The sequence below is a fragment of the Dasypus novemcinctus genome, chromosome 19 (assembly GCF_030445035.2).
Source record: "Dasypus novemcinctus isolate mDasNov1 chromosome 19, mDasNov1.1.hap2, whole genome shotgun sequence".
Classification (NCBI taxonomy): domain Eukaryota; kingdom Metazoa; phylum Chordata; class Mammalia; order Cingulata; family Dasypodidae; genus Dasypus; species Dasypus novemcinctus.
In genome coordinates, this window is record NC_080691.1 from 46,122,721 (window position 1) to 46,148,340 (window position 25,620).

Below are 25,620 nucleotides of genomic sequence, written 5' to 3' on the forward strand. Positions count from 1 at the left end.
AAATATAAAATATTTTCTCAAAACAATAAAATTAAGCTGGTGTGAATAACAGAAAGAAAATCAGAACATTCACCTATATGTGGAGAGTAAGCAAAGCATTCTTAAACAGTAATGGGTCAAAGAATCACAAGGGATATTAGGAAAAACCTAGATAGTTACATAAAAGAAAGCAGAACTTTACATGAGTAAATGTCTGTATTATAGATATGGAGAAAGAAATCAATTTAATAACCTAAGAGGTCACCTTGAGGATCTAGAAAAGAGCAATCAGGCCCAAAGATAAGAGAAGGAAAGGTAATACTGAAGATTAGAGAGGAGAAAAGTGAAAGAGAGACAAGCAAAACAATAGGGAGAATCACGAAAACCAAAGCTGGATCTTTGAATAGAGCAATAAAAATAATAAGAATGCAATGACATCATGAGGAGGCTCACACCTTATAGCTATGAGGGCTGGTCTGATTTACATCCCTGGGCCTGCCCTTCTCTTGAGGAATAACAGAGGTTGCAGGAGTCCTGCCCAGCTGGAAACCCAAGACAAGAGCTTTGGTGTGTGTGGACCATGTCCTGGATGGCTCCCCTACTCACTCTCCTCACTGTCCACACAGGTGCTGCCCCCCAGACCCCACCCACAGATTCAACTCCCCCAGGTCCCTGCGCTGGGCCTGTCCCAAGCTCTAGGATCATATCAGTCCATCCTAGGGGTTGCATCTGCAGGTTGTGAGCTCAGAGGCCTCATTTCACATCTTCTCTCATCCCTGAAGGCTCTGTGGCCTCCTATGTGCTGACACATTCATCCTCTGTGTTGGTGGCCTTGGGACAGGTGGCAGGAATTTCTCACTCAGGAGAAAACCTCTGGGATGAATACATTAATTGGTTCCAGCAGAAGCCAAGCCAGGCCCCTGTGCTGCTCATCTACGCAGATAGCAAGCAGGCCTCAGAGATCTCTAATTGATTTTCTGGCTCCAAAACTGGGAACATGGCCACCCTGCCCAGCAGTGTCATGAAGGCCGGGGATGAGGCTGAGTATTACTGTGCCACAGCCCATGGCAGTGAAGTCATCCAGCAGTGAGTCACAGTGACACAGACAGATGGAAAGTGGGATAAAATCTACTTGCTCAGGCTGCATCACATGGCCTCCCTCCTCCCTGTGCTGCTCACACTGCACAGGATGGAAACTTCATATAGACAAGAATCTTCTAGTCCTGCCCCTGCTCTCCCAGGCTGCTCCCTCTGTCTGCCCAGGTCCTTCAGAGGAGACCAGCCCAGTGACACGTGGAAGATGTGGTCCCCACCCAGACACATAGCAGATGTGGGGTTGTCATAGCAAACACCAGCTCATACCTTTCACCCCCAGGATAGATTTATAGGTGCCTGGGGCCTGGCCTGAGCCCCCTGGAGCCCTCTCAGATATAACCTGAGAAGTCTCTGCAAGACCTCCTGGGAGCACCTGATGAGACCCTCTCATGTCATTCTTCCCTGTTTCTTCTTGGCCAACCTCACACCACCTGCCCACATCCCCTTCGTATATCAAGTCCTTAATGATCCTATTGGTAATAAACCCTGGTGCCCCTTTTCATTTATCACTTGAATTTAAGTGGATGGTTAAAAAATCAGAGATCAATTAGACATTTGAAGAAAGAGTTGAATTCATTCATTCAGTTTTTCTGTGTGTGGCAAAGGTATCACAGACTGAACCCAGGGCCTTGTACAGGCAATGCAGGTGCTCAACCACTGAGCAGTACATGCTCTGCCATTCATTCATTTTATTTGCAATGCTTTCAACATGTCAAACTTTCAAAAATAATCTTTTTTAAAATTTATAATACAAGAATTATTTAAAGGGAAAAGTCAGAAGTTTATGAACAGGTTGTTCATTAATCTTCATAGAAAAAAATGTCCTTCCTTCTGGTTAATTATCAGATCCACCGTGGTCACAATCCCCTGCAGGAGTCAGTATTGCCTTTAAGTTCATGACCAGAAATCAGCATCTGGCTGGAAATGGGGCAGAGACATCAACTCCTTCATGGCAAATTCAGAAGCTTCAGCTTGAGAGACAGAGGCCTCCACCTCTTTCTGAAAGATACTGTGGGGCTGTAAAAAAGGTTTAAGGCTGCTGTCCCTTCTCTCACCATTTCCTTTCTCCCAGGACAGATCTCAGCTTTAGAATCGCACCTACTTCACTGCAGCCAACCTACCCAAAACTCTTCCTTCTTGGAAGAAGGGGAGGGGCCTGGGGACCCCTGACCAGTGTGAGTTCTCAGGAGTCCACCATGGCAGGGGTTTCCTTTCCCTGCACAGACCCTGACCCCAACTTCTGCTCACAGGCTCAGTTCCCACAGGAAAATGTCCTGGGCTTGATTTTAGATTGGCCAAGGGACTGCTGAAGATCAATAACAATTTCTCTTCGGTAAGTATAGAAGGTAGTAGGCAGTGGGATGACATATATTAAGTGCTGAAATTAGGACATTGAGAAAATAATTTTATTTCTTGATTGATGCATTCATTTACTCATTTGATTTACAATGCTTAGTGGGGCCCCACATTCATAAGAACTGAATCACTCATTGAAAATATAGGCAGTATTTAAAGAAAACACTAGAAATGTGTGCTCTAGTTTTCATTATGCTTCATGGAAGAGTGGTTCAATCTCATTAATTTAAGATCCTGAAAGGTGCACCCCAGCTACAGGACACTGTGGCTGGAAACTGAACTTCATGTTGCCCACATGTGCTCCCTGCTCCAGGCCCTTCCTACCTTGACTTTTCCCCAAATCTAAAGAGCAAGTGCAGAGTCCATTTTGGGTGCAATCTGGAAAGTTTCTCCTGTCTGCAAAATTCTCCCATGTCACCACATCCCATCGTGCTCACTGATTAGATTTGTTCCCAGCTCCCTTGGTGTTGGGATTTGATCACTGGCCTTGGAATGTCTTTCATAGGACCATTTCCACAGGGTTCTTCTGCAAGATTGTCCTTGACAATGATGTGCAAATTCTAACTTCATATGCCTCTCACCTGGCTAATGGAGATGGTGCCTCTTTTTCTGTCCACAAATCCAGGTTTTCATATTCCTTCTCAGCACACTCAAGTTTTGCTAAAACATTGCAAAGGTTCCCACACATGCTGTCTTCTCTAGGTTCACACAATTGGCCCTCCCACCCCTGTGGAGCTGAGATCCCACCTACCCTGTAGACACAGCTTCCCTTCACTAGCTCTGAAAACATCTGGCACTATCCATCGGACTAGAACTCCATTTGTATCTATCCAGTAGCAAGTATTACATTTATTCTTCATGATTTTCCAGTACCTGACACACATCATTTTCTCATGAAATTTCATTGACTGGTTAATTAATTGAAATCAAGTAATACCGCTCAAATTTTATCCCACAAGCGAGGACAGTTAAAGGATAATAAAAATTCCCTGAGGTGGTCACAGGTGTGCAGCCCATTTACATGCCCTGGTAGAGTAGACAGAACTTGACCTGTACCTGGCCCCGACCCCACACAGGGGACTCTTTTTTTTTTTACTCCAGTTATTATTATTTTTTAATTGTTTACTTATTTTTAAAAAGTACATTCAAAAAATATGAGGTCCCATTCAACCCCCCTGTCCCCACCCCCCACTCCCCCCACAGCAACACTCTCTCCCATCATCGTGACACATCCATTGCACCTGGTAAGTACATCTCTGAGCATCACTGCACCCCATAGTCGATGGTCCACATCATAGCCCACACTCTCCCACGTTCCATCCAGTGGGCCCTGGGGGGATCTACAATGTCCTGTAATTGTCCGTGAAGCACCACCCAGGACAACTCCACATCCCGAAAATGCCTCCACATCTCATCTCTTCCTCCTATTCCCCAAACCCAGCAGCCACCATGGCTACCCTTCCCACACCCATTCCACATTTTCTCTGTGGACATTGGATTGGTTGTGTCCATTGCATATCTATGTCAAGTGGGGGCTTAGATTCCACATGGATACACACAGGGGATTCTGAGCCATATGCCCTAGGACCTGCCCCAGGAGTTCACAGCCAAGAGCAAGCACTAATCACTCCTCAATGTGCCTTTAAAAACTCCATGTGCACTTGGCAAGGGAGGTATTTTATTCAGCCTCTGCAAGTCAGCTGGGATCCTGGGTAGAGGATTGTGCCCCTTTAAGCCTCGTATTGTCACCTGTAGGATGGAGGTGAAGAGATCACTGCCTCGGGTTCTTGGATGCTCAGAGGTGGAGTTCTCCAAGGTGGAGCTGGGACTAGACCCGACACCAGAACACTCCACAAAATGCATGAACAGCACAGCTCTGGATCCGAGAACAAAAGTAACTGCCTGGGGAGCTGCTGTAGCTTAGAGGTTGAATTCCTGCTACCTAGGTAGGAGGACCGGGACCATTCCCCAGTATATCCTAAAACAAAGAGAAAAAGACAAAATTTCGCCCCCACACCTGAGTTAAAAATCAGGCATTACTGTGTGACTCTCCAGCTAACCCTAGGTTAAGGATAAGGTCACTCTTGAGCAAGAACTTCAGGTTTCTTGGATAAAGCAAACAGATGCCCCCTCTGAGCTCTTCTTGAACAGATCAACACAGAAAGAAACCAGAATGAAGTCTGAGAAAAAAGAAACCCCAGAATCCTGGGGCCAGCAGGGGAAGGAGTTTCTCCTGGGCTGTGGGTGGGTCTGCAGGGGCCACCCCCCCTCTGTGTGTACGGGGGCTGAGCCCTGCTCTGGAAAGCCCCCTCTTCAGCTACACCTGAGCTGGTGCTGATTTGCATAACTGGAAGCTCTCTATAGCCAGGGGATAAGAAGGGATTTGGGGAATCCAGCCCTACTTCAGGGACTCTGGGAGCAGATCTTGGAGTACCTACACCATGGCCTGGGCCCCTCTGCTCCTCGCCCTCCTGGCTCACTGCACAGGGTGCTCCTGCCCAGGTCACAGCCACTGCTCAGCCCCCCAGGCTCTGGGCCAAGCCTGGCCCTGCCTCTGAGTTCAGCAGGTTCTGGGGTTGGGTGGCTGTTCTTTGGAAGAGCTGATGGAGAGGGCTGATTCATGGGACCACGGGATCCTTCAAACTCAATTGGAGGCAGGCTGGGGGGCTCCTGTGTCTCATGCCCAAATCTCATTTCTCTCCTGCAGGTGCAATGGCCTCCTACATGCTGACCCAGCCATGCTCAGTGTCTGTGGCCCTGGGACAGACAGCCAAGCTCAGCTGTGGTGGAGACAATATTGGAGATAATTATGTGCACTGGTGCCAGCAGAAGGCAGGCCAGGCCCCTCTGCTGGTCATCTATGAGGATAGTGAATGACACGCAGGAATCCCTGACTGATTCTCTGGCACCAACTCGGGGACCATGGCCACCTTGACCATCAGTGGGACCCAGGCCATGAATGAGGCTGATTATTATTGTTGTGTCACAGGCCATGGCAGTGGGAGCAGCTTGCAGTGAGTCATGGTGACACAGACAGATGGGGAAGTGGGACAAGAACCTGCATGCCCAGACATGCTATGCAGGATGGAGACTTCTAGTCCTGCCTCTGCCCTCACTTCTCTAAGACATGCAGCAACTTCCTGTCCATGGTCAGGTGTCAGTTTGTGTCATTATAAACTGATCCAGTCACGTGGATTTATTAACATGGAACCTCTCAAACACCATCAGAAAATCAATTCAACAGCAACACAATGTCCTAGTTTCAGAGAGAACTCCACTCTGACAGGGTCCTCAGAAGGGAAGGGCAGGGCTGCATAATTTTCAGGATTCTGTATTGCGCATTTAACACAGGTTTTTTTATTCAGGGAACTAAATAGAATTGTGTACGGTTTGTGGGATAAACAAGTTTGATGTGCAGGTGAAGGGATTGTTTTAAAGAAGTGTTGATAAGTAAATGTTTACATGATAAGTGAACTGTTTTCCAAGCTTAAATACCTTCACTCTGATGAGCAAGTGGTTTATCTGGTAACTGGGTTCCAGTAATTTCCTAAACCAAAGCTTGACCTTAGCCATGCATTTATATCCTATACCCCTGGGAAAGAATTTCCTGAATCTATCAGTGTGGTCATGTTGGCATAGGCACTCTCAATTTTCAGAACCACCAAAACATTTGATGCAGGATTAAAAGTGATAATTAAGGAGTTTAGTAAATTTGTAGAGGGTTACAGATGTAAACAACTCCTTGCACAGGATGGGAGTTATTGAGACATTTGATGCAGTCTCCTGTGAGCTCATTTGAAGCTTTGATCAATACAATGGCCTGAGGGACCCCGTAGACGCTGTTTGGGGGAGGTTGCAGGTGGAGAGAACATATGTCTCAGGGTCCCTTGACTGCCTGTGATGGGTGAAGCCTGGCCCATGATGTTCCATCTTCTCCTTCCAAGCTCCTCCCTCCCACCTCAGGCATTGACCTGAGCTTCCCATGATCCCTTATGGCCTCCCTAATCTCCATAGTCTCCACTTCCACTTGTCTCCAGCCTGCACCCAGGCGCTACTTGCTGCCAGCTGCCATGGCCAAAAATACTATGGGAAGGTGAGGTCCCCAGCCAGATACAAGCAAACATGAGGGCATCATAATAAACACTTGCTCTGATCTTTAGTCCCCAGGGTAGATTTATAGGTACCAGGGGACTGGCCTGAGTTCCTGGAGCCCTCATGGATACAACTTGGCATGTATCAGCAAGACCTCCTGGGAACATCCGATGAGAACCTCTCCTGTCATTACACAGTGTTTCCTCCTGGCCACACCTTACTTCAACCCCTCAAATCCCCTTAAAATGATCAAGTACTTTCTGAACTAAGTGATTTTGAACCTTGATGCTCTGTACTATTTTCCACTTGAATTTAGTTAGTGCTTATTCCTAAGAAACTCTCAGGGACAAATTTGAATCTTGTAGAAAGCATTTCATTCATTCATTACCTTTTCAAAGCTTATACTGTATTTAACTTTGAAAAAATCTGGCTCACTAATTTATAATACATGGAGTATTTAAATAGAAAATTCAGAAATTTGTAGCGCACTGCAGATGATGCTCCCATCTATCCAAGTCTGTCTCCAGGGGGCAGTGTTTTCAAAAATGTAATTACCAAAAGTCAGCACATGGCAGGAAATGGGTCTCTTTTTTGACAAAGTCAGAAGCATTTTGAAGGGCAGAGGCTCCAGCTCTTTCTGAAAATACTTGGATTAGTTAGTCAGATTGATGGCTATTGAGATAGATAAATAGAAATAAAGATATTTAATTTATGGTGTAAAGCTTCATCCATCTTAATTTCTGATTCTCTCTATATATGCCAGACTTGTACCAATTCCATAAGACACCCAGTATCTTGCTAAATATCTGTTCTATCGATTATGATAGCTGGAAGTCTATTCTTTTGAAATAAGATCGCTGGGTGCCTGCTTAACCTCCAAATATCACAACATTAATCAAGAATATAGGTGATGCACTGATACAACCTGATCCTTTCAAAACAAGCCCAAAGCATCCCTATAAGGTATTCCAGACAACTCATGTTTATATCCATTGCCCAGCACCGGGTCACATGGTCAATCATGTCTGTCCAGCACCCTGGGTAAGCCAGTGTTTGTCTATTAAATGACTATAGTCAATGATATAAAGTTAGAAGATCAGATTTTGGGTCTAACAGTCAAACTGCAAAACTGCTCTTCCCCCACTACAAGACTGGAAACTCCTTGGGAGCCTCGACCTGTTCTTCTTCACTGTAGAGTTCCCACGCCCTGGGATTTGGAGATCAAGCTGGATGACTCTGAATAAATGTTACAATGGGGATGTTCAGCTGTCAATGATTTTCACAGTAGTAAACACCACCCCACATTGTTCCTGGACACTCAGCCACAAGCAGTAGGAGCAAGGCATCCGCCTTTTTTCTCTACTGTGATACCCAGAGGATACCCGCAAGGCCACCCAGAACCCTGAGACTTGTGCAGATGCTCAGGTCAGCACTGATTCCTTCTCTTCCAAATGGGACTGTGCATATGTGCATGGTTAATCAAGTCTCTAGTTCCAAGTCTTTAGGCAGGTGGGGACACTCAGAGCAGAGCAATTCCTCCCTTGGGCCAGCCATCCATGAAACAGAGAATCTCAGGCCTGAGCAGGAGTTTCTGAATCTCCCCCTGGACAAGGACACCCGTAAGCCTGCAGTAGCCAATGGAGAGTGGCCACCAGGTGGAAGCAGTCCTAGATTGCCACTGGAGGTAGTGATGCAACTGGGTGGTCAGGTAGGAATCAAATGTACAATGAAGTTAATGACACTGATCTCTTCCTTGAAGAAGAAAATGTCCTTTCTGTACAGGTTCATTTTTGACACTCATGTAGAAATTCATCTGCTTTGTGTGTCTCCTCTCAAATTCTTGAAGATGATGCCTCTCTCTCTGGATATAAGTCCAGGTACCAGGTTTCCTCCAACCCTTCCTCAGCTGTGCATCTCACTTTTCCTGAAAGTGCCTCCCACAGGGGCACTGGAACTTATTTTTTCTGTTTTTCTCCTGGAAGCAGGTATCAATTTCATTTCCTGTTTTCCAGTGCCTGGATCACTAGAGTTACACTATACCATTTGTAGGCTTAAAAGTGTTTATTTGTTAGTGTGTTTTTGTTTAATACTTTTCCCCATGAAGTAAAGGCAATTTCATTACAGTAAAATTATAATCATTGTGTTCCTATTACTCTCATCCTGCTTTCCTTTCCTCCTCTAAATGAGCAAGTATTTCCTACAGAGAAGCCTCTGAAATCATGATGGGAATACTGAGGCAAAGCACCTATAACATGTCCCAGGAGCTCACACCCAAGGGCAGAAATATATAGCAGCTACGTGGAACTTTGCAGACCTTCATATGAATTCACTAGTGAATTTTAATCTGGCCCACTCCATCTCTGACTCAGCCATAAAATAAATGGACCAGAAACCTCTGGGTCTTATGTCATAATTAATGGCCTCTCAACTGAGACCAGATGAGGCAGAGCAAAGGTCTGGCGTCCCAGGATCACCCAGCATCAGCCCATGATTCTGACCAGTTTCACACAGGGCCCAGGTTCACCCCATGAGCAGGGACTTTGGGCTCCATGGAAAACACAGAAAGACGTGTCCACTGAGCAATGCTGAGGCCAAAATGGGCAATCTGGGCAGTAAAAAGCCCAGACAACATCTGGGGAGGAAGATGGGGCCCAGGCTCTTGGTACCAGCAGGGGAAAGAGAATCCTGTGGGGTGAAAGTGGGGTCTGCATAGTCTTCCCCTCCAGTCTGTGTTCTGCAGGCTGAGAACTTCATAGAAACCACAAAACTCCCTCAGGACTACTAGAACAGATGACAGGCTCACCTGTGGGGGAGAAAACATTCAAAGAAAAAGTGTGCACTGGTACCAGAGGTGCAGATTTGCCAACATCTCATATTTGCCCTGAACCATCAGTGGGCACAAGGAAGAGCCAATTCCCGGGACTGAATTCCCCCAACCCCCAGCACCTTGACAACCTCTGCCTACAGATCTGTGCAATGGCCTCCAGTCAGCCCTACCACCTCCCCTCTGAATGGGACTGGGCATATTTTCATAGGTGATCTCAGCCCCTCATTCTTGTTCTGTAGACAAGGCCAAAGGTATATGGCTGGACCATCATTTCCTAAAAGATTAGGTGGTGACCCATGGGTCCAATCAGCCATCTCAGCAGAATCCAGGAATATGGGCAGGGTTGTTAAGGAAATATTTGTGAAGGATCCTTATATCTGCATCATTCTGCTGAAGATGTGTCTGAATGGAAGCTTCAAACATCAAGTTCACTGGATTTCTTTTCATTTGCACAATCTATTGCTTTCTTTAGAAGTAAAACCATATTATATTTTCTTGAACCTTATAATTCTGAAAGTTTCTTACATAAAGAAAAGTTGAAAGAATAGCATAAATAGCACACATATATCCTCTACCTGAACATAAAATCTGCTAATATTGGCTAACATTGTGCCATTCTGACACAATCTCTCAAAATCTCCCTCTCTCTCTCTTTCTCTCCTTTCTCCCCTCTCTCACTATAGACATATAATATGCCCTTGTTCCACTTAGCCCAACATCATCATCACACAGGAGACAATTAAAAATCACTTTCTCTCCAGTCCCTAGTCATATGCTGCAAGTTGCACAAGAATGTATATTAGAAGTGTTTAATTTTGTTACCAATCAGAATAAAAAGATTGCCACCACCACATGATGTCATAAGTTGCCCCAGTTCAGCATTTCTCAACCAGGATTTGGGGATTCCTAGCCTTCTGGAGACTTTTGCAATAGTCCAACTAGAAAGGTCTGTGTTCAGTCTGCACAGTAAAACTTACTGGTTGCCCTGCAGGACTAGGGTCATTTGCTAAGTCTGAATTCATTTCGCACAGTCCAGTCATTTTTCCTGCATGGTGGGACCATATTTATTTGTGAGAGAATTTCAGAAATTGACATGAGCGAGGGGTCTAGTCATAACCATTGTACCCAAAGGGCTTCAAGGGGAAAACAGAGCTGACACCAGTCCTACCAACTGCCTAGAAGACAAGGACAAGGTCCTCTAGAAGGAGAAGGAGGATTGCTGTGGTCATTGAAAATGTGGATAACCATGGGGAGAAGCATTGGGATGGTGAAGTTTTCACATTTTCTCTGATCTCCATTTCCACAGCTTATTCACTCTATTTTAAATTTACAAATATCCATGTTCACCAAGCATGTGTATTGTCCACCTTAGTGAGGTTTGAAGATGAGTTTGGAGGCAGGAGAGGTACTCATGGTCTGGGTCTATGGACAATTCTGATTGGTTAACAATGAGGAAATACAACACCCTCCCTATTTCTCTGTACTAGTGGCAGGAGGGACACAAAAAGACCATTCTATAATGAAAGCTACTAATCACATGTTTTACCCAGGCTGGGGGTTGGAGGTACTATATTGCATTGGGTGCCAGTGGTGGGAAACATATTGCAAATGCAGCTATGGCTCCAGTAAAACTGAAGACAATTAGCTGTGAACTGCAGCCATTGAATAAGCACAGCAGCTGATTGGTACTGAAAAGTGTTAGGAGCCTCCAATGAACTGAGAAATGCTTATGATTACAAATTGCCTTGGGGGATGAGCCTCAAGAAGGAAGTTCATTCAATAGTCAATGGTTTTACATAGGACAGGAAGTCACCCAGTGAGTGAGCATCTAGTATTTGCTCTGTGCAGTGAGGACAAAACCTTGACAGGGTGCAGGATGAGAAAATGAAAGGACCCCATGCACCAGCATATGATGTGCTGATGTGTGGAAGGTGTGTCATTTGTGGAGAGAGGTCTCTGTCATACCCCTGTAAATGACATCTCTATCCAGTCGACTAGTCAAGAAATGAGCAACACCATCATATTTAGCATTTGTACATGTTGCAAATGATGGAGGTAACCCTGAAAATATGTTCTGCTTTAAAGAACTACCCTTTCAACAGCATGGAAATCCCAGGTGTAGTGAATGTTTCATCCTTAGGCCTGGTAAAAAAGAAAAAAAAAAAGTCTATTGGCACCATGAATTCTGCTTCCAGGAGACATTTTCTCTTCCTACAAATATTTTTTTTTCATTTTTAAAAGAATTTATTGAGGTATACCACTCATACCTAAACAATAAATACATTGTTGTAGTTGCAAACTTACAAAACAAACATAAAACATCACACAGGACTTCCATACCTCACCCCACAAACAACACCTTGAATGGTTGTGAAAGCTTTTTAACTAATGATCGAAGAGTATCCTCAAAATATCACTCCTAACCAAGGTATCTTCATTTGGTGTATTTTCTCCCAAACTGTCCTATTATTATTATTATATCATTCATTCAAGAACATACATGAACATTAAATGAATAGAAAAAGTTGTGAACTTACAATGCAAACATGCGTAACATCATACAGAGGTCCCCTTTATCAACCCACCACTAACAATTGGCATTGTCATGAGACATTTGTTACAAATTATGAAAGAATATCATCCAAGTCTTACTACTAACTATAGTGAATATCTTACATTTGCTGTATTTTTCTCCAACTCATGCTATTACTGTTTTTTAAATATATTTTATTACAGAAATTGTGAACTTACAAAACAATCATACGCATGTACAGCATTCCCATACAAAGCCCCTCTATAATACACCACACCATGGTGGAATATTTGTTAAGATTATGAGATAATATCATCAGTCTGTTACCACTAACCATGGTCCATAGCATGCACTGGCACACTATGTCCATACTCTACCATTATCAACACAGTACATCTTTGTCATAGATGAAAGAATATTACAGTACTGGTCACTCTGCTTGTATTTTTCCCATGCTTCTTCACATTCCCACTACCTTGCAATGGTGATGTATATATGCTCTAGCTCACAAAGGACACTCTTTTATCTGTACCATCAACTACAATTCTCATGCACCTCTAAGTTTACAGTGTTAGTCAATCCAATAGAGAATATTTTGATGCTGACTCAGGACATGCTTTTCCTTACCGAGAGGGCTGGTGCTCAAACTCCAGGGAATGTAATGATAAAAGTGTGGGATGATTATGACAAGGCTAACACTATTACAGAAGACAATCTAACTAGGGAATGCTTAGGTAATCATGCATTGATGTGCAAATTTTGACTTCATAAGCCTCATATCTGACTCATGGAGATGGTTCCACTTTCTCTGACCACAAGTCCGGTTCCTCAATTCCCTCCCAGGCCACCTAGAACAAGATCTGAGGGTGCAGACCAACTCCAGACTCATGGGACCAGCAAAATTCCTTGGGTTCGGGGGTGTGTGCAGGGGCCGACACTCCACATGCTGTGTCCCTGCATATGAGCCCTTCTCTGGGGGCTCCCAAATCCCTTAGCAGCTACCCCTGAGCAGCTCACACTTACTTGCATAACTAGGAACTCTCTTTAGCCAGGAGATAAGAGAGGCCTGGGGGAAAGTAGCCCCGCCTTGGAGCCTCAGGGAACAGATCTCAGGGCCCTTCCACCATGGCCTGGACCCTGCTCCTCCTCACCCTCCTGATCACTGCACAGGTGCTGACCCATAGGGTGGCATCCACCTACTCAGTGCTCTGCTTTTAGTGGACTCTGAGCCCCTGAGGATAATGCTTCTGCCATGGGAGGGGCAACTTTCTCTCATCCTTGAGAGGCTCCATCCACCAGCCCAGCCCATGGGACACTGGGGTGGGGGCGGATGGGGGCAGGTCCTGTGTGCGCCCAAGGTCCCTGCAGCTCAATCCAGGGAGGCAAGAGGGGAATCTCCTGGGGATGCTCTGCTCACAGCCTGCCCACCTCTCCTTTTCCTGCAGGCTCCATGGTCTCTTAAGAGCTGAGCCAGCCACAATCAGGGTCTCCATCCCTGGGACAGATGGCCAAGCTCACCTGTGATGGAGGCGATATTGTAAATTATTGTGATCAGTGGTACCAGCAGAAGGCAGGCCGGGTTCCTGTGCTGGACATCTGTGAGGATAGTAAATGGTCCTCAGGGATCCCTGACCAATACTCTGGCTCCATGGTGCCCTCACCATCAACAGGACTGAGGACAAGGATGAGGCTGACTATTACTATGCCAGCACCGATGAGAGTGTGGCTGTCAGACTCACAGTAACACAGAGAATTGGGAAAGTGGGACAAAAACCCTATCCCTTATCAGTGTCTCATTTTCTAGCCCCCCTGGATGACTAGTCAAATGAGCCCAGCCTTCCAAATCCTCCCCCATCCTCTTTCCTCTCCCAGATCTGCAAGTCTAAGTAGCATTGAGGAAAGCAATTCTGGGTCACTTCCAGGAGACCCTACACGGGGGCCAGGACCAGAGGTACAGGCAGGGTCCAGGGCCCACATGCTGTATGGTGGGCAAGGACAGACCTACCATCTACCTGGGAGATTTCAGCCCCAGGTAAACAAATAAGGTGATGGGGGCCTGAACTCATCTGTGACTAACCTGTCACTGCCCAGTGGCCATGTCCTGGAGTCCACAAAGAGCTGCTAAGCAGCTGCTAAGATCACCTGAATTATTATCTGGAAATTCCTCCTACCACACCTGAGCACTCATCCCTCCTGCCCCAGAAAGTTTATTTAGAAGCCAAAAACATCTCAGATTTGAAACTGGTTTAAAATTGACCCCCTTCTGGCTTCACAGTATTATTTGACATCCCCCAATAGAGCAGACACTTACCTCAGGCACTGGCCAAGCTCTGTCACCCCCCACTGCTTTGTCCTTCTTCCTTTTCTTGTCCCATTAGCAGCTCCAGTGACCTCTTATAGGGCGCATCCCACAACCCCACATTAGGGAACTGCCTGCCTCTTATTTCTTAAACTTTTGAACTATCTGTAGAGTATCTACTGTGCTATGGCTCTTTCAATATAATAAATTTTTTTTTGTGTGTGTATAATGCTCTATAAATATCTGTTAGGTCTAGTTAATTTTTCATATTATTCAAGCTCTCTGTTCCCTTTTTTTTTTTTTAAGATTTATTTATTTATTTAAATCGCCCCCCTTCCCCGGTTGTCTGTTCTCTGTGTCTATTTGCTGCATCTTGTTTCTTTGTCCGCTTCTGTTGTCATCAGCGGCACGGGAAGTGTGGGCGGTGCCATTCCTGGGCAGGCCGCACTTTCTTTCGTGCTGGGCGGCTCTCCTTACAGGGCACACTCCTTGCGCGTGGGGCTCCCCTACGCGGGAGACACCCCTATGTGGCACGGCACTCCTTGCGTGCATCAGCACTGCGCATGGGCCAGCTCCACACGGGTCAAGGAGGCCCGGGATTTGAACCGGTATGTGGTAGACGGACACCCTAACTACTGGGCCAAGTCCGTTTTCTCAATTATTTTTATGAAATTACTTTTTTGCATTAATTATTTCCCTAAACCAGTCATGGATATTCATTTTTTTTGCAAAATCCACATGACCAAAAAGGCATCCACAAGAATGAGCCTATTTTTCTTCCACAAAAGTCAGTCTTCAGTTACATGGGGGTTGTTTTCCACATTCTCTCAAATTCTGTTAGGGACCCAGGATATTTCTAATTATCCTTGCTGTGTACCATGCTGACATTGCATTCATTCATGGTATCATCAGATCTCACAATGGCTGCTGCAGCTCCGTCATCACAATCCATAATCAAAAGGAATTATGTTACACAAGTCCAGTCCACTTCTTTCCTTTGAAAAAACAAACATTTACCTGAGCACTCTAGCAGATTGACCCTTGTCTCCAACTGGACAGCATTGGGTCATGTGGTCAACTGTGGCTGCAAGGGACCAAAGAGAAACCAGTGTCTGCATTTTAAACACCCAGAAAAGACAATGTAGAGGTAGAGGTGGTTTGGGAATGCCTGCTGGTTGGTTCTACAAACTGAGTGTGTCTACCACACAGCCCCACCCAAATGACTAGAAATTCCCAGTAGTTGGGTCCTGGTTGTTCACTGAATTCTCATGTCCTAGAATGCAGGTCACACAGATGAGTTGGGGGGGGGGGGTGCTCTCTTGACTCTAGCTTTGCTCAGTGCCCTTCGGCTCCCCACATTTGCCCTGCCTTCACAGTCAGCACCAGTGAGAGCCAATATCTTTACCTTATTCCTCCAGAGGCAAGTTCTGGGACCACCGCTCACCCAGGTGTATATGCAGGTGCCTCTATTCTGCCCTGTCACTTCCTCCTCCAAATGAGACTGAAGTATTGTCATGAAAACTGAACCCCTGATTCCTGGTCTTGAAGCAAGTGGGCCAAGCAGAGAGGTGTCACTCCTCCAGTGGGGCAGAAGTCCAGGGACCAGGAAAGCTCAGCCTGGAGCATGAGGTTTTGAATCTCTACCTGGAATGGATGCCCCTTCTGCCTCCAGCAGCCTGTGCAGAGTGGCCACCAGGAATGCCAGAGAGTCACTTGGGAAAGCCACTTGGTTTTGGGGAGGAAGGGGGATTCTAACATGCAGGGAAGGCTAGTGACACTGACCTCAAACCTGAAGGAGAAGGTAACCTTCCTTCTCTACAGGATTGTCTTTGACATGGATTTATAGATTCTTCTGGATGTGTAAGACAGGCAGGCCTAGGAGAAACTAGCCCAACTTTGTGGTCTAGGAAAGCACATCTTTGGGTGCCTCCACCATGGCCTGGACCTCTTCCTCCTTACCTTCCTGGCTACTGCATAGGTATTACCATGTAAGTCACATCTATATCTCCATCCACTCTAGGTCCATTGTTGTCTCACTCTGAGATTACCAGGAAGTGAACATGCTACTGAACAGGGGGCAAGGTGGGGGGCAGAAATCTTCCCATGCTCTACTCATTGACTATGAGCCCCAAATGGCCTTGCATCTGCCCAGAGAGGGTGTCTAGGACATTATTGTTCCTTCCAAGACTTGAAGCCCAGTCTAACCCATGGAAAAGGGGGATGGGGCTGATGCAAGGGGGTGTCCTGGGAGTCCCAGAATCCCAGGCCATGGGACATATGGCCAGGCTCACCTGTATGGGGTAAAACATTCAAACAAACATGTGCACTGGTACCAGCAGAAGGCAGTTCAAGCCCTTGTACTAGTCAACTATAAGGACAGAAACCATTGAGGATCCCTGACTGATTCTCTCACTCCAACTCAGGGAGCATGGGCACCCTGACCAACATCAGAGTGGAGGCTGGGGACAAGGCTGAGTACTACTGTCAGGTGTGGGATAGTGACAATGATGCCTCTCAGAGTGACATAGGCAGATGGGAAAGTGAGATCAAGATCCATTCCCCTGTCAGTGTTTCCCTCTTCCTGCAGCCCCTAGAGGACTGTAGACAAGTGAGGCCAGGCTGCCAAGTGCTCCCCCACCCTCCCTTTTCCTTCCAGTTTAGCACATTTGAGGAGTGTTAGAAAAAGCAATTCTGGGCCACCCATGGGAGACCCTATAAATGTGGTCAAAGGTCAATGGATCACCCAGAGTTCAGGGGTTCACAGGACACATGGAGGGCAGGGAATTGATGCAGCATTGATGGTGCTTGGCAAACCCACTGCCTGGTTCCTCAGCTCCCAGTCAAAATATGGAGGAGGCAGAGAACTGGATTGATGCCCCCTCTATGACCCTGAAATTCCCCTGGAGGAGCCTCCTGGAGTCTAGGAGTCTCTGCTAAACAGTTGCCCATGTCCTCTGATTTATGACCGGGAAATTCCCCTGTAACACACTGATCTCACATCCTTCTTTCCCCCAAATTCCCCACTTGGAGTCATGTCACATCCTTCCTCATCTGCATTTGTATCCAGACCCTCCTTCATTTTGCTCTTTTTCCCCAATCCTGGAACACAGAAGACCCTCCCCCACTGGGCCCTGATGTAACTCTCCCCTCCCCATTACCTCTTTTAGCTTCTTGTCCTAATACCTGCTCAAAGGTCAACTCTGGAGAAAGGCCTGCTCAACCCTAGATGACAGCAGCCTGCCTTTTATTTTCTGTCACACTCTACACTCATTTTCTCCAGAGCATTTCCCCTTGCTCTCAGTGGGCCATGTTGAGTTCTCTCTCTCCTTCTCTTTCTCTCTTTCTATAGATGTAAAAATATACATACTGTTCTACTCAGCACAGCATCATTCTCACAGAGGAGAAAACTATCAATGATCCTCTCCCATTTCTTAGTCACATTTCCTGCCCTGCACAGGAATTTCTACTCCAGCTGTGTAATTGTGTCATCAATCAGGACATAAAAATCCCACCATCACATTTCAAAGTGATTCTGTCCTGCCCAGTATTTCTCAAACTAGATTCCTTGGAAGCTTTGTCTGCTGCAAAACACTGCAAAACTATCCCAAAGAAAGGGCTGCATGCAGGCTTCACAATAAGACCCAGTGATTGCAGGGTGGGACTGTGGTCAGTGCACACCACAGGACCATTCATTCAGCACAGCTGGACCTGGGGACAGTAGAGTGTATTTAAGATGTGAACATGCAAAGAGAGGCTCATTCATAATTTTTGGTTCTGAATTGGACTGAGGGGAGGACAGTGGTTAATGACAGCCCTGACCACTGACCGACAGGCATGGTCAGTGTCTCCTGGGAAGGGAAGTTCAGGGATCCTGTCATTCTTAAGATGGAAAATTAAATATAGAACATTTCCTCAAAATACAATAACATTGAGCTAGAATCAATTAGAAAAGGAAAACCAGAAAATGCCCATGTTTGTAGAAAGTAAGCAACATATTCTTAAACTGTAAGGGGTCAAAAAAATCACATGGGAAATTAGAAACTACATGAGAGGTGTGCAAATGAAAGGAAATGAGAACATAATATGAATGGGATGAATCGAAGGCAGTGCACATAGGGAAATTTACCTGTATAGTTGCCTATATTATAGATTTACAGTAAGAAATCAGTTCAGTAACCTAAAAGTTCATCTTGAGGATCTAGAAAAGGAGAGCAATCAATCCCTAAAACAGGAGAAGGAAGAAAATATTAAAGGTTAGAAGGAGATAAATGAAAGAGACAATAACAAACCAAGAGGGAGAATAAAAAAACCCAGAAGCTGGGTCTTTGACTATATCAATAAAAATAGTCCATAACGAATAAGAAAATAATATCATTATGATGGATACTTTCTCATCGATACCTCACTGCATATGAATGAACATCCTCTACAAATCCAAATATTGGGGACAGGGAGGCAGGATTTTGTAAATTCAGTTTAAAAACTGAAAAAAAAAATTGTGGATAAATTGCAAGTTGCCCTTCCACTCTCCAGTAAAGATATTTTTTCAAACTTTATTTTATACATTTAGTATTTAAAAATGTAAATAATTAAAAACTAAAAAGACATCCTGCAGCTCTAGGACTAGTTCAAATTTCAGGCATACAGGCTCATAAACATAGTCATCAGTATCAAGGGCTCATTGCTGAACCATCCTTCTTTGTTGGTTTTTGCCCTTGCACTTGAGGAATTGTTGCTATTCCATTGGGGAATGTGATAGATCTCCCCTGGCTGGGAACTCAGCACCCCCTCAGTTGTCAGTTGTAACTGTAACGACTATGAAAATACCCAACATATACCCAAACATATATACATGCCCTGGAGAGCTCCCTCCCAATCATGTGTGCCCAATCAATAACACCCCACACAAGTGTTCCTCCCCTGCCATAGTTGAACCTCTCTGTGGTCCAAAACTTCTTCAAAAATGGAGGCTAATACATTGCTAAATTCAGTTAATAGAAAAATGAAATATAGTGATGGGTTTAAAGATTAGAAATAGAATACATACTAATTTAGAAAAGCTAAAAGTAAAAATTAATAGGGGCATTAAAATATGAAAAATAATATAAAGCTTTGTTTTTTACCTTTCATCACTGCAGTGGTGTTGTCTTATAAATACAGTGGCAAGGCAATTTCTTTCCTTTCTTCCTCAGGGTCTACATTCTTTCTCTTTTCCCTCCAATTTTTAATTTTGTCTTCACAAAAGTTTTAGATCACAGTAATCCCTGAACTTCAGTAGCCTTGCAACTAGTACCATCTGGTTCATTGGACTTACCCAGGTCAGCTAACAGGGAGGTGAAGATGGTCAACCACCACACCAGGGAACCAAGAGTGCCTACAACTGCAAGCAGGAGAATCGCATCCATCATCCATGTGGAATCTAAGACCCCTGTTAATATAGAGGTGGAGTGGACATCACCATCCCAGGGTCCACAGGATGGAGGAATAAAATTTGGATTAATGTGGACTTACTGATAGTTTACTATAAAACTACTGTGACTAGTAATAGAAGAAATTGTAGCATTGATGTGGAGAAAGTGGCTACAGTAGTTGCTGAGAGCAGGGAGAGGGGAGAAGAAATGTGATGTGGGGGCATTTTTGGGACTTGAAGTTGTCCTAAATTATATTGCAAGGGCAAATGCTGGACATTATATATCCTGCCATAACCCACTGAGTGGACTGGGGGAGAGTGTAAACTACAATGTAAACCATTATCCATGTGATGCAGCAGTGCTTCAAAATATATTCACAAAATGCAATGAATGTGCCACAATGATGAAAGAGGTTGTTGATGTGGGAGGAGTGGGGTGAGGGGAGGTGGAGGGTATATGGGAACCTCTTATATTTTTTGAATGTATCATTTTTAAAAAAAGAGATAACAGGAAAAAAACTAAAAAGAGAACGCAGTTGAATAAAAACATACTTTTCTCAATTAAATGTACTGATATATATATATTCAATCATACAATATGTTACACTACATATTTGGTTCATAATAATGCAATCAGAACAGTGTTTGTCCTTTTCTGTCTGGTTTGCTTCACTCAACATAGTGTCTTCCAGGTTCATCCATGTTGTCATATGCTTTACAACTTCATTTCTTCTTACAGCTGCATAATAGTCCATCATGTGAATGCACCACACTTTGTTTATTCATTCATCTGTTGATAGGCACCTGGGTTTGTTTCCAGCTTTTGACAGTTGTGAATAATGCTCCTATGAACATCAGTGTGCAGATGCCTGTTTGTGTCACTCTGCAGTAACTTTTGAGGCCAGTGTTCCAAAATAATAATACAATATAGAGTTAATGGATTTACTTCATTTGGGCCATCAAAATAGTTCTGAAAGTGATAAGCTTTTGCTTTGAAATCAAATCTATTCCTCTAGGAAAGTGAACAAGTTTTGGCAATGTAGATCCATATATTAAAGGAAATGAGACTTTGTTTCCCTATTCAGTTATTAGAAAAATGTTAAATATATTTATCCAACATGGGTATGTGAATCTACTTTAACAACAGAAAATTTCATGAAACCTTAATTTGAATCAAGTACTTTACATTAAAATTTTCTGTCCAAATTGATAGGTGTTACAAATAAAAAATGCACACCTAATTTGAAAGACTTAATGTGAAAAAATAATTTGAAATCATAAATAATTTTATATTGATTACAGGGAAATAATATTATATTTGATATATTGAATTAAATAAAATAAGTCATTAAAATTAATTTCCCTCTTTCTTTGTCTTTTTCTCACATAAATAGTTATTTGAAGTTCAGATGATGCTCACCCTCTATTGCTATCGAGCATTTGGGGGTGCGGAGTCCCTCAGGTGAGAGGTGTCTTGGCATAACCCAGAGGAAGGGAGCCCTGTCTGGGTTCTTTTCCACCAGCAGGGGGCAGCAATGCTGCACGTGGGAACTTCCAGGAGAAGCTGAGGCTTTCCAAGGGGAACCTACTTGCAAAAGAGCCTAGGTGGGGGGCTCAGGTGTCAAGAATGAGTTCTCAGATGGGCAGGTCAAGGCCTGCAGCCAACCACTCAAGCTGTAGCTGTCATGTCCTGAGGGACAGACTCTGGCAGACCAAACTCTCAGCAGCTGCAGTGAGTGACCACCTGGGCAAAGAATGTCAGAGAATCAGGTCCCAGCCTTGGGGTTTCTGGAAGCTGAGCTCAGGAGGCATCTCCACCAGGTCCTGGGCTCTTCTCCTGCTCACCTGCTGAATATTAACAGTTTCTCTATCCAGAGAGAGAAAGAAAATATTCACCAGTAACCTCATTCACAGCATGTGTATGTGCTGAAAAAATGGTGACAATCTAGGAAATGCATTCCACAAGAGATCGAAGTGCCAGTTGTAAGGACAGCTATTTTCAGGTAACCCCTGGGGAATCAGGGAGGGAACAAAGGACTGAAAGAAAGCTGAAGGAGGGTTGACATAGCTATGACATAGTCATAATCAGGACAGGACTTTGAGGAAGGCTCTGAGGTTGTGACAGGGAGGAGATAGTGTGGAGTGGACCTAGTGGAGGCTCACTTCTCTAAACTCAAACTGCCTCCTCAGGTGGCCAATGAGGGCTGGTCTGTTTTACACAACATAGCAGGGGCTGCAGGAGCCTGCCTAGCTGGGACCTCAGGAGTAGAGCTCTGGAAAGTCTCCCCCATGGTCTGCAGCCCCCTCCAGCTCACCCTCCTCACCCAGGCCCTGCCCACAGTCTCAGCCCCTACAGGGGACTCCCTTGGCCTCCCCAAACAACACAGTGCTAAGCCTTGACCAGAGTCAGAGGTGGGCACCCCAGGAATGAGTGCCTCAACCTCAAGCTCACATTTCACCTTTTCTCATTGTAGGGCCCATGACCTCTTCTGAGCCCACACAGCCACTCTTTGTGCAAGTGACTCTGGGAGAGATGGCCAGGCTCACCTGTGTGGAGATGGCCTGGAGGTCAATGACATTCACTGGTACTAGCAGATGCCAGGCTGGGCCCCTATGCTGCTCATCTACAATGACAGTGAATGGACTCAGGGATCCCTGACCAGCTGTCTGCTCCCAATCACAGTACACAGCCATCCTGACCATTGGCAAGGCCCAGACTGAGGACAAGGCTGCCTATGATTGTCAGGTGGTTTCCCAGCAGTCAAGGAGCTCACAGTTGCAACATGGGAGAGTGTGGGCTATGATGTGGACCATTGACCATGAGGTGCATCAATGCTCAGAGATGTATTCACCAAATGCAATGAATGTCTCATGGTGATGGAGGAGAATGTTGCTATGGGGGGAGTAGTGGGGTGAGGGGGTTGGGGAGTATATGGGGACCTCATATTTTTTGAATGCAATATTTAAAAAATGAATAAAGACAAAAAAAAAAAGACGCTCACAGTGACACAGGCAGATGGGAAGTGAGACAGAAATCCTGCTCCCTGTCTGGGTCTCACTCTCCCTCCAAGCCCAGCGGGACTGAGGACACACAGTGGGCAGGACTGGCCTGGTCTGCACAGGTCTGAGACCCCCAGGCTGCCCTTTCCTCCCAGTGCTCCAGGTAGCTTAACAGGACCATGCAGCTTTAGTGTGTTTCTTCTTGGCTGTGCATTGAGGAATGATGTCCTGCATGGAAGGACAGACAGGGGGAGACATCCATCCATCCATAGTCACAATTCCTAGGCCACCGCTTCAACCAACTAGTTTAATCATAAGAGCTGCTCAGGTGCAGGTGATACCCTGAGTCCCCCACTTAAGGGCAGGCTGAGATTCTGACAACAAACCAGTGTCATGGACCCTGTGGTGACCACATCCCTCTTCAGGGTAACACACCCACTTCAGCCTATGGATCCCCTGGTAGAACCCAGCACTTTCTCACAGGGATTGTTGTCATCTTAAGGAAACTGACCCCTGTAAGTTTATACCACAGCTAAGACGGCTGATGTGGTCTAGTAGCAGCAGATGTTGAGGCCCTAAGGCAATGCCTCAACTGGGAATAGCTTGAAGGTCTCCCAGCACAGAGTTCCCATTTGAAAGGTCTGACCCCTCAATTACATTCATGTTGTAGGGTGATCTCTTTCTGCCCCATCTTACTTCTATCCCACTGTCCATGGAGATTGTCTCAAAATCTTTCCACATACAAAGCCCCATTGCAGATTCTGCTTCAGGCATCCAGCCTTAGCTGACCAGCTTACCCACCCTCCCCCCCTCCGTGTGTCACCAAGAACCCAAGGGCTCCACTCTGCCACCCAGCAACCCTGGTTCTCCCTGGACTCCAGAGAGAACACCACCCACTCCTGCTAGGCCTGATCATTCCTTCCATTTTCACAGAGTGAAGACAGAGGCTGGCAGGGGAGCTGCTTGAGGCAATGAAACAGTCAGAGAATGAGATCAGTCATGAAGATGATTCTAGGGAAAAGGGCAGCAGGTGCCACAGGCCTAAGAAGTGAGCCAGCAGTTCAGCCATCGGGAATGTGAACTACAAAATGGGCATGGCTTCAATTCCATGCTCCAAATTGCATTTGATTACAGGTCCTACTATCCAGGTCCTGAGAGCAGGTTTAGCCTCCACTGACCCTGCCTCAGGGTGGGATCCCTGGGAGTGGGACCCTCACTTCAGACCACTGCACCCTCCTTTGAAGGCTCCAGTGAGGTGACAGAGCTGCCCTATTTCTCTGCAGCCTGAGGACAGACAACTGCTCTGAATAGCGAGGAGCCAACATAGAAGATCTAGTGTGCACTGGCACATGCAGAAAGCAGTTCGGGCCCTGGGCTGGACACCTGTCAAGACAGTAGCTGGCCCTCATGGTTGCCTAGCCTCTCAGGGCAGGGCTGTTCTCTGCAGGTTAAACCATACCCCAAGGGAGAGTGAGGGCTGCCCATCCTGAGGTCTAAAACTGGGCTCAACAATATGGCAGCCCAAAACCACTTATTGCTAGGATGTACTGGAAATGTGGGTATTACAACTGAATAACTCATTTTTAATTGAACTATATTTAGGTTACATTCCATAAATGAAGCAGTTTAAAATATGATTCTGATAAACACTTTTTATCGTTTTTATAGGACCACAATTCACTCAACCATTACTTCCTATTTGATACACTGTTGTGTTTTGTAGGGAGTGTTGAGTATGTGCAGTTTCCAAGATTTCACAATCCAATCCCACTGATCCACTAGGGGTCAATGGATTAAAGCATTTTGAAATACTTTTCTAAGGTCTGATTTTTAATATGGCAAAGAGTTTATTTCATTGTTTTATGAGTGCAGCATGATTTAGAGGGATACCAATGTAAATTGTAATTGGTAATTCAATTGAAAGTCTTACTATGTTTATTGTCACATAATTAATTTCTAATTTAAAAAGTTATTGACTTAAAAATTAATATCTAGCTGATTACTGATGTAGAAATAAATCTTCTATGATGTCTAGTCTAATAAATAAAAAAAGATTCTAATGGTTTAGTCAGACATCAAGGCATCACTGTGTGCAATGTCCCACCAGCCATGTGGAAAAGACTGTAGATCCCATCATCTGCCACATCCTCAACCTATACCAGTGAAACATGCGTCTGCACCAGGTGCTGAGGGAAGGCACGCATGTCCAGAGTGTCAAGCAGAATCACGAGCTGGCCACGGGTGCAACCCACATCTGTGGGCCACATCTGCTTTGGTCACACAGGACAGGAGGTTGTGTTTTGAGCCATGGCCTTTCAATTCCATGTCATATTTTATGACCGCTACTTGAAGGATGGTACAGAGTGGTCCCTGGGTGTGCAGAGGATCTACACACTGCAGGAATTGCTGAACCAGAGTGACTTCATTTCCTTGCAGTGTAATCTCAATGAACATAACCACTACCTCATCAACAACTTGACTATCAAGAAGAAGAGGCTGGGGCATTCCTGGTGAATATGGCCTGTAGTGGACTGGTGGATGAGAAAGCCTTAGTCCAAGCCCTCAAGAAAGGAGGGATCCAAGGGCAGCCCTTGAAGCACAAATTGGAGACATTAGCTTTGCTCAGGGCCCCCATTGAAGATGCACTGAATCTAATCTGCATTCTACACACAGCGTGGTATAATGAGTGAACATCACCAGAGATGAGGGAGCCAGCTGCTACTGACATCTGAACAATCACAGGTCACATCCCAGAAAGCTTAAGACACTGTGTGAACAAGGAATTTTTTGTTACAACAGTTCCTTTGTCAGAAACAGATCAACAAGCAATTCATCCAGAGTTCAATGGTGCCACATACAGCCACCAAGGGTGTGGCTCTGGGAGGCCATCCTGTGGCCATGGAAGGGGTTATCCCCAGAGGCATCCTTGTGACCCATGATCTCCCCACAGTGGCACAACCTTCCCAAGCTCCTTCTCCCAACCAGCCCACAAAACACGGGTCAATCGAGAGCACCCCAATGAGCAATAG

The 25,620-nt window shown here is 45.3% G+C and overlaps 1 pseudogene; it reads left to right on the plus strand.

Annotated features, from left to right (window-relative positions):
• The first annotated feature begins 976 nt into the window (after positions 1–976).
• LOC101423290 (C-terminal-binding protein 2-like) lies at positions 977–25,620 on the plus strand (annotated as a pseudogene).